Source organism: Coffea arabica, chromosome 11e, assembly GCF_036785885.1.
Source record: "Coffea arabica cultivar ET-39 chromosome 11e, Coffea Arabica ET-39 HiFi, whole genome shotgun sequence".
Classification (NCBI taxonomy): domain Eukaryota; kingdom Viridiplantae; phylum Streptophyta; class Magnoliopsida; order Gentianales; family Rubiaceae; genus Coffea; species Coffea arabica.
This window is the reverse complement of record NC_092331.1, coordinates 36,652,578-36,669,667: the sequence shown is the minus strand read 5'-3', so window position 1 is coordinate 36,669,667 and position 17,090 is coordinate 36,652,578.

The window sequence follows — 17,090 nt, the reverse complement described above, 5'->3', positions numbered from 1 at the left end:
CCTAATTTTGTTAGATTTGTAGGTGTTTAGGTTGAATTAAGTAGACTTTGCCCAAGCTATTGATTTTTTTATGCAAAATTTAGTAGCTTAATTACTTTTGTTGCATTATTTGGTTATTTCTGGTTTATTATATATTCACGATCCTAATTATTTTGCTAATTTTACATGGGAGTTCCAAAAAAACAATGAATATTTATAATTTGACTAGTAATTTTTACATAATTATGCTGAGGCTCAAAAATTGTGAAGATGGGTAAAATTACTTCGTTTTGGAGTCTTGGTTTGTCTTTATGATGTTTATACATGTTTTGATGAATTAATTCTTACTCATGACCTTTCCTTGAGATTCGCTTTATGAAGTGCAGATTGAGACTCTACCTAAGATTGGTTCGGTGATTCAAGTTAAGTGGCTTCATCCCTAACTAGTTATTCTTTTCCCAAACAGATGACTTTTTATTAAAGCACATATAAAAATCAATGTTATATATGTGTGCCAAAATATTTATTTTTATCTATTATTATTGTTTTCTTTAAAAACAGACTGAATATGTTTTGTCGGTTATCTTAATTTGCTTTGAGGTGATGATTTCTTGTAGTTTAGTCGTGACTTATATTATTTGGTTGGTTGATAAGTCTAGCTCTCCTAGGGCTGTCAATAGGGTTGAATTAGTTCGAGTTCAACCCGCTTGTCCCAAAAAAAGTTTGATGAATATAACCTTTCATTGAGTTAGATTGAACTTGAATCTTAACATTAGGACTGAACTAAATGTGGGTCAACTTTGAGTCTAATTCAATATAGGACCGGCCCTTTAATATGCATCTATATATATAATTTTATATAATATATTCATATTTTGATATATTTATATACATTTATATAACACTAATACTTTATACTTATGAGTTATGTGTCAAAATATATTAACAAATATAAGAAACATTAAATATACAAAATTAGTCAAAAGATTCAGAATGACAAATCTTAGTACAAGCAAATTGAGGACCTTTGAAGATATTATTTTTCATGTACTTTGAACTAAATTGATATATTATTGTTGGAAATTTCTTGGTTCGTGCATAGTTTTAATGTTGTGGTCCTGTGGATGTTAAATTAGTTTCAAAAATTAATAGTTATAGTAATTATATTAAAAAAAATTATGGAGCAATAAATAAGTTTGGATATTAAGTAAATCCTCTCTTGTAGGGGCCCTTTCTCTCTCTAAAAAAGAGAGCATCTCTTCCCTTTGTGCTAGCTCTTAAATGCCCAAAAAGGTGCATCCTTTTTAACTTTTAGCCAATCTTCAAGCAGTAAAACTAGCATTGAATGAGAATCACTGCCGGATTCTATTATTAGTAAGTAGGAGCTGAAGAGTCACTATTTACCGAAGGAGTTCTTATGATTAGAGGAGGTGAACTAGTTTTGCGGAATCAACACTTTAGATCTTGATCCGGGAAATATCACTCACGGAACCAGATCAAAGCATGAACACGCAGTACAATCAGTGTGGCTACCACAGCAGACAAGTAAGCTAACTGCCATTTTCTCATCTTACCTTGTCTGGTAGTGTAGGTGCATTAGAAGTAGGTGCATTGTGCTCTGTTTTTTTCTTTTTGTTTTTGTTGCCTACCAGTTTGCCATTTACCTAGAGAAAAGCATATTTTTTCGGTTTTCCTTTGTGGTTTTCTCAATTTTCTTTGAGATCATTGGTGTGGGGGTGAGAGATATACCAGCATTACGTCGGGTTAAGTTCCATGGCTGAGGATATTGCTGAGATTTTGCAAAGCTTCACATTATCGAGCAAGGAGTTGCAGATAACAGATGTGGGGAGAGAGGAGCTGTCCTCAGGTTTAAAGGAATGCCAAAGCAGCTTGATAGGGAAGATTGTGGGTGAGAAGGTAGCTAATTATACGGGAGTTAACAATTTTGTTACCGCAGTTTGGGGGTATCCAAAGGATTTGACTGTGGCTGAGCTCGGGCCGAACCTATTCCAATTCATTCTGTTTAAGGAAAGTGATAGGGATAGAATAGCTAAGGGAGGTCCTTGGATTTTGGATAATCAATTAATGGTGGTCAACAGGTGGTACGAAGGAATAGAGGATGATGAAAAAGCCTTTAAACTTGCTCCACTCTGGGTGCAAGTCTGGAACCTCCCAGTTCACTAGATTTCAAAGGACGTTGGCAAAAAGATAGGATCCGTTTTTAATCCGGTTAGGGATGTCATTATACCACAAACAGGAGGAAAAGAAGGAAGGCACCTGAAGATAGCTGTTCTGGTGGATATTGAACAACCTCTTTTGAGAGGGACAACAATTAAGGTGGCAGGGGGAGTTAAATGGGTATACTTTAAGTATGAGAGATGTTTGGATTTTTGCTATAGCTGTGGGAGAATAGGACACAACGAGAGATCATGTGGAACGTCTTTGAGTGGGAATGAAGGGAAAAAGGATAACCAATATGGAAATTGGATGAGGGCAGGAAATGCAAATGGGAAGATGTCTCCCCAGAAAAAACAAACAGGAGTAATTTTTAACCCCCAAAGACGTCACTGGAGTTACCAGAATGGGGATTGGGTAGAGAAGGAGAGGGGGGAGACTGCGGGCAGTGATGTTTTCGGAGGTTTGGATGAGACACCAATTGCAGTAACGCAGCAGGTGGACCAAACAACCACTCCGACAGAGGCTTTGCCTAAACCATCTACAAATATAGTATTCTCTCCAAACTTGGTGGGAATTGCGGAATCTGGAGCTCCAAAACCATCGTCTAGAGGGCAACCAAATATGCATGCCGATGAGAATGCTGGTAAGAAACAGGATAGAGGAAATATGATGATTATGGGTAGCGAGCTTGATCATATTCAGGGGGAGAAGGGAGGCCAGCAGGTCTTGAAGCCAGGTCCTGAGGAAGGACGCTCGGAGGCTATACTAATGCAGGTTGATGAGGATAGTACAGGTAGGAAGCAAGAGGTAGTGAAAAAACAGAACAAAAGGATTCAAAGGCCCCTGCGGTCACCAAGTAAAAGAAGATAGGCTCTTAAAGGAATATGCATCAACTTGGGGGATCTGAAAAACCAAGGGAAAAGGAAAAGTAATGAAATGGATGAGGTTATGGAGAACGCTGGGGCTGATGTGCATGACTTGAAAAAGTATAAGATTGAAGTTGCTGGAGGTTCTGAGAAGAATGGTTGTGAGGGAGCAGGGTCCATGCCTAGTTGGACCCCAGAGTGCAAATGAGGATTCAGGTGTGGAATTGTCAAGGAGTGGGGAGCCCCTTGACAATTCCCTAGCTGAGAGAGGTAAATAACCTCTTCTCTCCAAGCATGGTGTTTTTAAGTGAGACCAAAAATAGGACAACATACATGGAAAAAGTGAAGAACATTTTAAGATTTGATGAGATGGCTGTGATTGAAGCCATGAACAAGGCAGGAGGCTTGGCTCTTCTATGGAAGGAAGAAGTGAAAATTGTTCAGGTACTGATGACTGCCTTCACCATAGAGGCGCATGTGGAGGATACGGAGGCTAATTCTGATTGGTGGTTTGTAGGAATTTATGCGAGTTGTGACCATCAGGTTAGGAAACAATAGTGGAAGGTCATAGAAAAAAGGAAAAGTCTGTGAGGGGAAAGATGGGTTGTAGCTGGAGACTTTAATGATATTGTATCCAATGAAGAAAAATGGGAAGGTACATGTAGAGAGGAAAGAAGTTTTCAGAACTTTAAACAATTCATCAATGGGAATCAATTGATGGATATTGGCTTCACTGGACACCCTTGGACTTGGTGTAACAATTGGGAGGATGCGGGTGAGGTCAAGCAAAGACTAGATAGGGGACTTTGTAGCTTTTCTTGGGCACAGGTTTATGAGGATGTAAATTGCAGGCACATAGATTCTTATGCTTTCGACCACAGCATTCTGATGATTAACACAACGAGGAACTCTAGTCGGAGGAATAAGAGATTCTATTTTGACAAGAGGTGGCTAAAAAGATATGACATCGAGGAGGTGATCAGGGTTTCTTGGGAGCAGGAAACGTATGGATCTAGGATGTTTCAAGTGCAGAAAAAGATTAAGAATTGCCGTATAGCTCTCCTAAAATGGAAGATGTGAGAACCCGTATTTTTTCCATTTTCTAGGTTTTATTATTTTCCATGGCTTGTTTTCTGCATTTTCGTGATTAGGAAAAATTTCTAGATACTTTTAAGGAGCAGATATAATTTTTAGATGATTTTTCTAGTATCGAATAGGTTTTGAGAAATTAAGAGCGTATACCGGACGTGGGACCCACTAGTGCAAAAAGTTCGGAAAAATTCGGTCAACTAGGTTAAGTTTTGGATACTAGAATTAATTTACCGGGTGTTAAGAGATAATTAGAGGAGGCTAAGTGGATTGGTATAAGAGAGACAAGTTAGGTAAGCATTTAATAAAGGTGACAAGTGTCACCATTTGAGTGGGTTTACTTTAGGAAAACTATTCATGGTCTTACCATTTGACTTAAATAAACCAAAAATGACCAAAAATCATCAAAAATCCTCCATAAGTGGCCGGCTCTCTCTTTCTCTCTTTTTCTCTCTCTTACTCTAAGCACAAGGAAGAAAACTCTTCAAGTTTGCTCCAAATCATCAAAACCAACCATTGAAACTTGCAATTTCTCCATAAAACCTCTTCAATTAGTGTTTGTGAGTTGTTGTGTGGAGTTATTTGGGAAGCTAGGAGGACCTATTGCTCTCTCTCTCTTGTTTCTGAGGTGAGTTGTGAAGAACCACCCTCCTCCCTTAATTGATGCTTAAATCATGATTAGTGGTAGTATGAGATGCAATATTATGGATTATTTCTTGATTTGTGGTTGAAGTGATGAAGTTTTATTATTTTTGGGGATTTTTCTGTTTTACTATGAACATGATTGTGTGGCTATCTATGATGATTGGAAATGGTATATAATGACTCTAGGAGGTGGAAAAAGTGATTAATTGCAACCAATTTCTGGTTTGGAAGAAATTTCAGAAAATTAGGGTTTTAGTGGGAACATTCTGCCCGAATTTATAGCTCCTAGTTAGAGGCCGAATTGGCCTTGGTTTAAAACATGAAAGTTGTAGGGAATGATATTTTAGAGGTGTATACAAAATTTCAGGTCAATCGGAGTAGTGTAGAATGAGAAAATTCTAAATTACTATTGCTGTTCTGGTTTTACCCGAATGTAAGAATTGCGCCTGTAATTGGTTGTTTTGGCTGGAATTGCTTCCGAATTGGTTGTTGAAGCCTTCTGATGAAATGTATCCATGTTTCTTAGATTTCATCTGGTTTTGGAATTTCTGGATTTGGACTTGGAGAGCCTGAGTTATGATGTTTCCGCTAGAATGCGTTCTGTGAATCTGTTTTACGGTTTTGGTGTAGTATCTTGCATTTTTGACATGGTTACACTCAAAAATGGGTTGAGTGTCCTTCTGTGATGTTGTATCCCTGTCTTTTAGCTTCGAATCGGTATATCGTACACCTTCATCCGATAATCGTAGTGAAATTGGTGCCATTACCGCAAAACGAGGTCAAAAACTATTTTTTTCAGGGCCAAAACTAATTGCATTTCCAAATTTTCTGGTTTCCTCTAATGTTTGTATATGCTTATGGAACCCTATTGGGGTCATGTTTGGCCTTGGTTTATGACTCGTTATCGAGTCTCATTGTACTTGTTTGCATGTTTTAGGGCGTGACGGTGGTGCACAACGTTCTTTTGACGGAAGTGCATGAAACCACATTTGCGAGCTTGGTGAGTGTACTACTCACTTGTGTGTTACTATATGGCTTTGAATGTAAATTGCTTGAAGTGAATTGAATGTGACTTGATTGAAGTGAAAGTGTACTTTATCACTCTCACTTATATGCCTTATATCATTGTTGTCATGTTATTGGAATGTTACATGAAATGTTACATGAAATGAAAGTACTTGACTTGGTGTCGATTGGACGAGTATCCAACAACTACAAATGTTATCATTGAGCTCAACCCTATTGGTAGTTGATTGAATCGAGCCGGCGAGGGCTTGGTCGTGCCAATTAATGAACCTTGGGTAAAGTTATATGGAATCTTGTAGTATGCGAGACTCTCGATTCCGGTATACTCGAGTAATACCAAAGTGCAAGTGTTTGGATTTCGGGCCCGGTAGGGGGATGTTAGGTGGAAGGAGTGGAAGTAAAGTGGAGTCTACGGTTGGTTACTTTTGAACATTGACGGAGAGTCAATGACGTCCGATCAAGAAATGCAAACGAGGAAAGGGCTCTTGAGAGCCATCTGTATCCTTTTATCACCATATTTGACGTGTGCCTTTGCTTAATTTTACTATATTGAATGAAAGCTCGATGCTTATATGCACTTGGTTGCGTAAGTGATAGTATCTCACTGGGCAATTAGCTCATACCGTTCCTTTTGTTTTCCTTACAGGAATATGACACTTTTTGGAATGAATCTTGATAGATGGTTGCCGAATGAACTAGATGTATATCTCTTTTGTATTGTATATGAAGTGAAACCCTAAATGTATCTTTAGGGCCGTTTTCACTTTCAATTTGGCAAACCGTGTATATATTAACTTTTGAAAACTTTTGTATGCCACTTTGGGTTGTAATTGCTAAAGTTCAAGATGTGAATGTTTGCTTGCTATTTGGTTGGATTCTGACGGGTCGGTTACTAGTCATGACCGACTCCGGATTTATTTTTTTTTATTTTGGGTTATTTTGCCATTTTGACTCGTTTACGGGCGTTATAAGTTCCGGAACGCAATAGATCGCTCTAAACTGCACCGTTAGTCCTGGCGAGAGCTGGGCAGGCAGTCCGCTAACCCCTCTGGTTCGCCTTAGGGGAAGGTGGGGCTGTCACAGAAGAACCAATTCCAATCAAACTGAAGGCAGAAGATTGAGCACTTTAAAAACCAATTGAGTGAACTGCGGCAATCACATGGGGGCACTAGAAAGGGACGTATAGCATCCCTAAAGATTCAGTTAAAGGAGGCATACAAAGAGGAAGAACAACACTGGCATCAGAAATCAAGGATACAATGGCTTAAGGAGGGTGACAAAAACATAAAATATTTCCATGCCTCAGTACAAGGTAGGAGAAGGAGAAATAGACTGAACAAACTTCAACGAGACGATGGTACTTGGACTGAGAGCGAGGAGGAGTTGAGCAATGAAATTGCGGATTACTATAGGAACCTCCTGAACTGTAATGAAGTAGGGGACTTAACTGAGGTACTGGATGGTATACCCCACTCTATCACTGATGATCAAAATGAAAATCTGTTAAAACTAGTGTTGGAAGAAGAAATTAAATCTATAATTTTCTCTATGAACCCGGACAAAGCGCCTGGGGCTGATGGTATGTCACCTTTATTCTTTCAAAAATTTTGGACTACCATCAAAAAAGAAGTGGTAAATGCTATCCAAACTTTTTTTCACACTGGTCACCTCTTAAAGAGTGTTAATCATACTGTGATCATATCCCCAAAGTGTTAAATCCTACATCCCTGAAGCAGTTTAGACCCATTAGTCTCTGTAATACCATGTACAAAATCATTGCTAAAATCTTAGCTAATAGGCTCAAAGGTGTCTTGCATTGCTGCATTTGCAAATATCAATCTGCTTTCATCCCTGGTAGGCAAATTCTTGACAACATTATGGTCTCTCATGAATATTTGCATTATCTAAAAAACATGAGACATGGCAAGGATGGGTTCATGGCAGTAAAGCTAGACATGTCTAAAGCTTACGATCGAGTGGAATGGTGCTTTCTAGAGGCAATCATGCACAAGATGGGATTTCACAGCGTATGGAGGAACTGGATTATGGAATGCTTGAGATCTGTATCCTACTCATTCAACATAAATGGGGAGGTTGTTATTCTTGGTTTTGATGATCACAAAGGACTTTGAAATGTTTATCTAACTCTCTTCAAATATAAGTGTTTTTTGCCTATCAAAGAATCAGGTACGAATATGTCAAGAAATGAAAATCAACCAAAAGAAGAAGTAAAAACAGGGCACTCATGTCGGACGTCCGAAAGGATGAAGAACATCAAGAAGGAAATTCTGTCGGACGATCGTGAGGAAGCATCGGACGTCCGGATGGATCGGACGTACTCTTCGGACGCACAGTGATCGTGTCGGACGTCCTAAAAATTCCACAAAGTGTTGATGACTCTCTGCCAAGACTCTGTCGGACGCTCGTAAGGAAGCATCGGACGTCCTGAAGGATCGGACGCATGCTTCGGATGTACATCAATCTCATTGGACGTCCTAAAAATTCCACGAAAATTTGATAACTCTCTGGACAACGTTCGGACACAGAAGCTCGGACGATAAAATCCCATCGGACGTCTGAACAACAACTTGACTGATTTTCGGACGATAGGATCGGACGATGACTAAGCCGTCGGACGTCCGACAGCCCCAACGGCTAGCTGACTCTTCATCTGCCTTCTATCCGTTGGAAGTATTAATGAAGCCCATTTTTGGTTCCCTTTAAATACAAACGATTCTGATTCAGATGGGAACTTTTGCACACTTTGTTTACAAGATCTCAAGAGATATTTTAGCTAGAAAATAGTCTCCAAAGCTAGATTTGTTCTCCAAGTGGTGTGAATTTCTTGTGAGCATTTCTCTTGTGGTTGAAAGTTTCATTAGTGTAGCTTTGTTGAGGGTTATCTGAGTGATTGTAAAACTTCTTAGCTTGACTAAGTGAGGCTTAGGGCAAGGAGGAAGTGCTCCCTCCATTGTACATCTAGTTGATCATATTTCATCAAAGAGAAGTTGCTCAACCTAGTGATTGGTCTTCAAGTTTGAGGAAAGCTTGGTAGACAATCGGTTTGATATTCTATCTTATTCCTTTTTGTTTAATATTGCTTATCTATACTTGTTTTTCGAATCAATATTGCTCTCTTTTTCTAATCTACTTGATTGATCATTACTAGAAAAGAAGGTAAATTTTTTATTAAGCAAAAATTGCATAAATTTGATTAAGATTTTAATCAACCTAATTCACCCCCTCTCTTAGGTTGTCTTTGGGCCTTACAATTGGTATCAGAGCTTGGTCTCCTAGAGATTAAGCTCAAACGGATTGGAGTAAAGATGACAACCAGTCATGCTATGTTTGTTGAGGGGCAATCTGTTACTAGGCCTCCCATGTTCAGTGGCTCCAATTATGTTAGCTGAAAAGAAATGATGATTATCTTTTTGCAATCTATTGATATTGAGCTATGGTTTATTGTGAGTGAAGGACCGCATGAAGCTAACTTTCTTGATGCAGATACAGGGTTGCTTCGGCCAAAAAGAAGAGCTGAAATGAATGCTCAAGATAGGACTAATCTCACATTGAATGCCAAAGCCATGAATGTTCTTTATAGTGCCTTAGATTCAAATGAATCAATTAGAGTAAAAGGCTGTAAATCGGCCAAAGAAATGTGGGATAAGCTAAGAGAAATCCATGAGGGTGGTGACAACGTGAGAGAACAGAAAAAGGCTATCTTGGTCACAAAGTATGAATCATTTAAAATTGAACCTCTTGAGGATATTGACAAAATGTATTGCAGGTTCAATGACTTGATCAAAGATCTCGAGGTGTTGGGCAAAGAGTACACCTTGGGAGAGAAGAACAGGAAAATTGTCAATGCATTGGGCAAAGAATGGGAAAATAAAGTGACTGCAATAGAGGAGGTTAAGGATTTAAATTTTGTGCCTATTGAATCTCTCATTAACTCACTAACCTCCTATGAGTTGAAACTGAAATCTAAAGTGCAGGAGGAAGAGGATGCTAGAGCAAAGAGAAATATTGCTCTAAAGACTACTCAAAGTGAAGATGATCCAGCTCACTTGGATGATGAAGACTCGGATGGTGATAATAATGATCTTGCTCTCATCACAAGAGGCTTCAAGAGAATCTTGAATAAAAGGAAGTTTAGAAAGGGAGGACCTAGCAATCAATTTCAAAATTATTCATCAAATGCAAGGAACAAAGGAAAACAAGAATTCAACAAGAAGCTAGTGGACAAATGCTATGAATGTGGACAACCTGGACACTATGCAAACGAATGCCCCATGAAGAAAATTAAAGATGGGAAAGCTGATCGAAAGCCAAGATTCAACAACTTTCAGATTACTTGGATGAATGCAACTCTGAAGGGGAAGTTGAAGAAGAGGAAGAATCAGCTCAAATGGCCTTCATGGCTATTGGAGATAATGAGGTAACTTCCATACACTCTCAATCTGAAAGTGATGATGAAGAAGATGATGATCTTGAATCCTTTGTTGAAAAACTGCATAATGCCTTGAAGGAATCTTATGATAAAAACAAGCAGCTAAAACAGAAAATTGCTTTTCTCATTCATGAAAATACAAGTCTTCTTCAACAAAATAAACAACTAAAGACTGATAATGATTGTCTTGTAAGAGCCGGATTTAATGTTCAAAATGAGCTTGATAGAAAGACAAATATTTGTAAAATGCTGAAGGAAAGACATGGTGATTTGAAGAAAAGAATGGACAACTTGGATGAGACTTTGAAAGCAAGAAAACAAGATTTTCTCAAAAAGAACATGTCATCTACCTTTCTTACTGCTCATCAAAGAACATTAGCACGCAACAAAAATGCACATGGTTTCACAACATATAGAAGAAGTGGATTGAGATATGTCAAACTAGTACATGTTAAGGACTCTTCCATTATGTGTGATTTTTGTTGTCAAAAAGGACATTTGAAAGGAGATTGCTATGTGAAAAGAAATCTGAACAAAGGGATGAAATGCATTTGGTTAGTGAGATACAATGCTAACTATTGTGGACCCAAAAATTAAAAAGGGTACCAAACATTTTCTCTTTTCAGGAAAAAGGCTCAAACAAGTCCAAATGGTTTATTGATAGCGGCTGCTCAAGGCATATGACCGGTGATCCCTCTTTGTTCATAAAGCTAAAATCAAAATCAAGTGGAAAGGTGACATTCGGTGATGATGTGAAAGCTAAGACAATTGGAATAGGTGATGTTGGTAAGGATGGTGAAACTTTTGTTCATAATGTGCTCTTAGTTGATAATTTAGGTTATAACTTGCTTAGTGTTAGTCAATTGTGTGATAAAGACTTGAATGTGTTGTTTAAAAAGCATGAATGCATTGTGCTTGATTCCAAATATAATGTTGTGTTCAAAGGTAAGAGGTTTAACGACATATATATTGTGGTTCTTGATAAAATTGATTCTTCAAGCTTCAAATGTCTTAAAGCTTCAAATGAAGATCCTTGGTTGTGGCATAGGAGACTTTGTCATTTAAACATGGATTTACTAAAGGAAATTTCGAAAAAGGAGCTGGTTAGAGGCTTGCCAAAAATCTGTTTTGAAAAGGATAAAATTTGTGATGCATGTCAATTTGGAAAGCAAACAAAAGTTTCTTTTAAACCAAAGAAGTGTGTTTCAACTTCTAAACCTTTAGAACTCTTGCATCTTGACTTATTTGGTCCTACTCAAATCACTAGCTTGGGAGGTAAGAAATACTGCTTTGTGATTGTGGATGATTATTCTAGATATACTTGGGTGATATTTCTTGCTCATAAGGATGATGCCTTCAAGAATTTCACTTCATTGTTTGCTAAAGTGCAAAATCTGCTTGGCTTAAAAATTATTAGGATTAGAAGTAATAATGGAACGGAATTCAAGTATTGTGGTTTTCCAGATTTCTGTGATCATAATGGCATAACACATGAGTTTTCAATTGCAAGAACTCCACAACAAAATGGTGTTGTAGAAAGGAAAAATAGGACACTACAAGAGGCTGCTAGAACTATGTTACGTGAATGTAGTTTGCCAAAATACCTTTGGGCTGAAGCGGTAAACACTGCATGTTATGTGATGAACAGAATCCTTTTGAGACCCATTTTGAATAAGACATCTTATGAACTGATTTTTGATAAAAAACCTACGGTTGGATATTTCAAAGTCTTTGGTTGTAAATGTTTTATTTTAAATTTAAAGGAACATCTTGGTAAGTTTGAGAAAAAAATCTGATGAAGGAATATTTTTGGGTTATTGTGAGAACAAAAGAGGATATAGAGTCTTTAATAGAAGGACTCTTGTGATAGAAGAAGCCATTCACATAACATTTGATGAAACTAATGATGATAATTCCAAAAGGTCGTGTGAAGATGATGATGTAGGTGTTCGTGAAGGAATGGAAAAGCTGAAAATTGGTGATGAAGGAATTTCTAAACCAGCAGCAATGGAAATGATGGATGAAGCTCATAATGATCAAGAAAAGGGTGATGAAGATGAGAATGATGATTCAGTCAAAGACCTTCCCAATGCTTGGAAATTCAGCCAAAATCATCCAAGAGAGCTTATAATTGGTGATCCATCCGAAAAGGTAAAGACTCGTTCTTCATCTAGAAAATTGATAGACAATTTTGCTTTAGTTTCTCTTTTTGAACCCAAAAATATCAATGATGCTTTAAAGGATGATAACTGGATTTTGGCTATGCAAGAGGAACTTAATCAATTTGAGAGAAATAAGGTTTGGACACTTGTTGATAGACCTCAAAATCAACCTATCATTGGCACAAAGTGGATATTCAGAAATAAATTAGATGATAAAGGTGTTGTTGTAAGAAATAAAGCCAGATTAGTTGCTAAAGGATATGCACAAGAAGAAGGAATTGATTTTGATGAAACATTTGCTCCCGTAGCGAGATTAGAATCTATTAGAATGCTTCTTGCTTTTGCTTGTTTCAAAGGTTTCAAATTGTTTCAAATGGATGTTAAAAGTGCCTTTTTAAATGGTTTTATTGATCAAGAAGTATATGTGGATCAACCCCCCGATTTTGAAAATACAAAATTTTCAAGTCATGTGTTTAAACTATCTAAAGCATTATATGGTTTAAAACAGGCTCCAAGAGCTTGGTATGAAAGGTTAAGTGGTTTCTTGATTGAAAATGGTTTCAAAAGAGGTATTGTGGACACCACACTTTTTACTAAGCAAGTGTTAAATGACCTTCTTATTGTGCAAATATATGTTGATGATATTATTTTTGGTGCTACTAATGATTATCTATGCAAGGATTTTTCCACCACTATGCAAAGTGAATTTGAAATGAGTATGATGGGAGAATTAAATTTCTTCCTTGGACTTCAAATACATCAAGCCCTTGAGGGAATTTTTATAAATCAAGCAAAATATACCAAGGAATTGCTGAAAAAGTTTGGCATGGAGGACTCAAAGCAAGTTGGAACTCCTATGTGCACTTCTACAAAACTTGACAAAGATGAAGAAGGTAATCATGTGGATGAAAAGCACTATAGAGGTATGATCGGAAGCTTACTCTATTTAACTGCAAGCAGACCTGATATTATGTTTGCTGTTTGCTTGTGTGCTAGATTTCAATCTTGTCCAAAAGAATCACATTTAAATGCTGTTAAAAGAATTTTTAGGTATTTGAAAGGTACATTAGACTATGGTCTTTGGTATGCTAGATCTTGTGAATTTGCTTTATATGGATATTCGGATGTGGATTTTGGTGGTTGTCGTGTGGACAGAAAAAGTACTAGTGGAACTTGTCACTTTCTTGGTAATTGCTTAGTTTCTTGGTTTAGCAAAAAGCAAAATGCAATATCTCTGTCTACAACCGAAGCGGAATATATTGCCGCTAGTGCATGTTGTGCTCAACTTTTATGGATGAAGCATACCTTGAATGATTTTGGATTGTTATATGACTGCATGCCTATATTCTGTGATAATACTAGTGCAATTAATTTGACCAAAAATCCAATTCAACATTCTAGGACAAAGCATATAGATATAAAGCACCACTTTATTCGAGATCTTGTTCAAAAAGGTGAAATTTGTGTAAATTATGTTTGTTCTAAAGATCAATTTGCTGATATTTTTACCAAAGCTTTGCCATTAGATCAGTTCATTCATCTAAGATCAAAATTAGGAATAATCGAAAAATCATCTTAAAATTTCTCAAAGTCTTCGGACGTCCGAAAGAAGATGAACGGACGTCCGATAATGTTCTTCAGCTATTTTTTTCCAGAAAACACCTGTTCGGACGAAGCTGTCGGACACACGACTTCGTTCGGCCGTCCGACAGTGCAACGGCTCACTTTTTAAAATAACTTTCTCCCTCATTTGCTTCAAATTTTTTTTTCTATTTCCTCTCGGACGAAAACTCTCTCATTTATCACTCTCAAATTCATACCATTCTGAAGCTCTCATTCCCAAATTGACTCAAACAAAACTTTTCCTGGTTGATTGCGATTCATTTCTCCTGATCATTTCACCGAATCGCATAACAATTCGTAAATTCCCAAATTTTCCTCAAAACCCTACTTTCTCATAACCGCTCTGTCAAATCTTGTTCAAGGCCTTTTTGTTCCAAAATTTCTGTGCGATTCACTTCCCTACTACTGTGTGCATCATTTGCATCCTTCATTCCACACATTTCGCACAATGATGAATCTAAGAGGAGGAAAGGTTACTGCCGGACGCAAGCATCCACTCAGGGATGAGGATGAGGATCTTCCTACGGTCAAACGTTCATCCAAACGCTTCAAGAGAGGAGCCGTAATGTGAGAACCCGTATTTTCCCTTAATGTTTTTCCTAGGGTTTTTCCCCTTTAATGGCATGTTTTTTGCATTTTCTGGCTTAGGAAAATTTTCTTGGTGGATTTTATGAGTAATTATAGTTTTTAGATGATTTTTCTAGCATTGGGTAGTTTTTGAAAAATTACGGATAGATTATGGACGTGGGCCCCACTAGTGCGAAAAGTTCGGGAAAATTCGGCCAATAAGGTTAAGTGTCGGATACTGTGTAAAATTTATCGGGTGTTAAGAGATAAGTAGAGTGTGTGAAATGATTGATGTGAGAGAGAAAAGAAAGGATAGGAATGCATTAATGAAGTGCCACGTGTCACTTGGTGATTGGTTTTGACTTAAGAATACTATTCACCTTTTTTGACTTTTGACCAAAATTGGTTAAATATCTAAAAATTTCACAAAAAATCACCATTTTCTTTCACCTTGTGGCCGGCCCTCTCTCTTGCCAAGAAGGAAGAAAACTTCTTCAATCTTCAAACTTTCCACTAGCTCAAATCATCTAAATCAATCACACCAACTAGTTTCCACTCCATACAATCTTTCCGTTTAGTGTTAGTGGTGAGTTTGGTGAAGTTTTTGGAAGAGCTAAGGTGGTCTACAACTCCTCTTCTCTTGTTTACTAGGTAAGTGATGATTGAACATCCTCTTATATCTAATGATGCTTATTTTGTGCCTAATGGTGGCTTGAGTGATGGAATGTGTGATTTATTTCTTGATTTGAGTTGATTTGGTGAAGTTTTTATATTTTTGAGGAATTTTCTGGTTTAATATGAATGTGATGTTGTGGCTATCTTTGATGATTGGCAATAGTCTATAAAGACTCTAGTAGGTGTGAATTAGTGATAAATGCAACCAATTTTGGGTTTGGATTGAAATGAGAAAAGTTAGGGTTGATAACCCCTAAATCTGTCCGGTTTTGGATCATAGGGTTAGAGGCCGAATTGGACTTTGCTCAAAACAGGAAAGTTGTAGGTATTGATGAGTTTGAAGTGCCTGCAAAATTTCAGGGCATTTCGAGTAGTGTAGAGTGAGATATGTCATTTTTACTGTTGCTGTTCTGGGTGATCAGAATGTGCAAACTGCGATTGTAATCGTCTGTTTTGACTGGAATTGCTTTGGATTTGGATGTTGGTGTCTTCTGATGAAATGTAGCTTGATGTCTTAGCTATCATATTCCTTTGGAATCAATGCATTTGGACCTGTATAGACTGATTTGGACTAATTACAGCATAATGTGATTTGTAAACCTGCAATTACGGTTCTGGTTTGGTATTCTGCATTTTTGACCTAGTTGTGCTAGGATTTGTACTGAGTGGCCTTCTACATTGTTGTAGCCCTGTCTTTTAACTTCGAGATGGTGGGTCTTACACCCTCATCCGATAAGCGTAGAGCATTTTGTGCCATTACCGCAAAAGGAGGACGAAAACTGTTTTTTTTTTGTTAAGGTCACGTGAGTGCATTGCTGGAATTTCTGGTTATCTATGCTACTTGTTGATGCATATGAAACCCTTTTGGGGTTGCGATTGGCATGGCTTTATGACTCGTTATCGAGTCTTATGGTATTTGTTTACGTGTTCTAGGGCGTGACGTTAGTGCACGACGTACTTTGGACGACGGTGCATGAAACCTCACCTACGTGAGTGGTGAGTATACTACTCACTTGAATGTTACAATGTGGCTTTGCTATATGTGATTTTGATGCCTTGAAGGCTTATTTGGCTATTGGAATTGATTGAGGTGAGGGTGTACCTGACCGCCCTCACCCCTTGTGATACCGTTAATGACTGATTACCGTTTTACTGAAATACTGCACTTGCTATATGAGATATTGAATTCCATTCATGGAAAACTGATTTGGTGTCATTTGGACGAATATCCAACGGCCTTACTGTATTACTGAGCTCAACCCCGTAGGTAGTCAATTGAATCGAGCCGGCGAGGGCTTGGTCGTGAAAATTGACATGCCACGGGGACTGTACTGGGGAATCTTGTAGTGATGAGACTCTTGGTTCCGGTATACTCGAGTATTACCAAAAGCTACTGATTGGAGTGCGGGCCCGGTTGGGGTATGTTTGGTGGAAGGGATGGGAGTGAAGTGGGTTCTACGGTTGGTACTCATAAACGTTGACGGAGAGTCAATGAGATTGGATCAAGAATGTAAGCGTGGAAATGGGCTCTTGAGAGCCGTCCGTATCCTTTTACCGATTTGTTTTGCTTCCTATTTGGATACTTGAAATGAACGGTTATGATTAAGTGATCTTTGTTGCTTATGTGATAGTTGCTCACTGGGCTTTAGCTCACTTTGTTCCATTTGTTTTCCTTACAGGAAAATGATCATTTTTGGAAGATCATACTTGTTGGTTGCCAAATTGAGCCATGTATATGTCTATGTTGAATAGCTCTTTGCATGAAACCCTAATGTGTATTGGGTTCATCTTTTGATTGGCAAACCGAACATGTGTATCCATGATGAATAG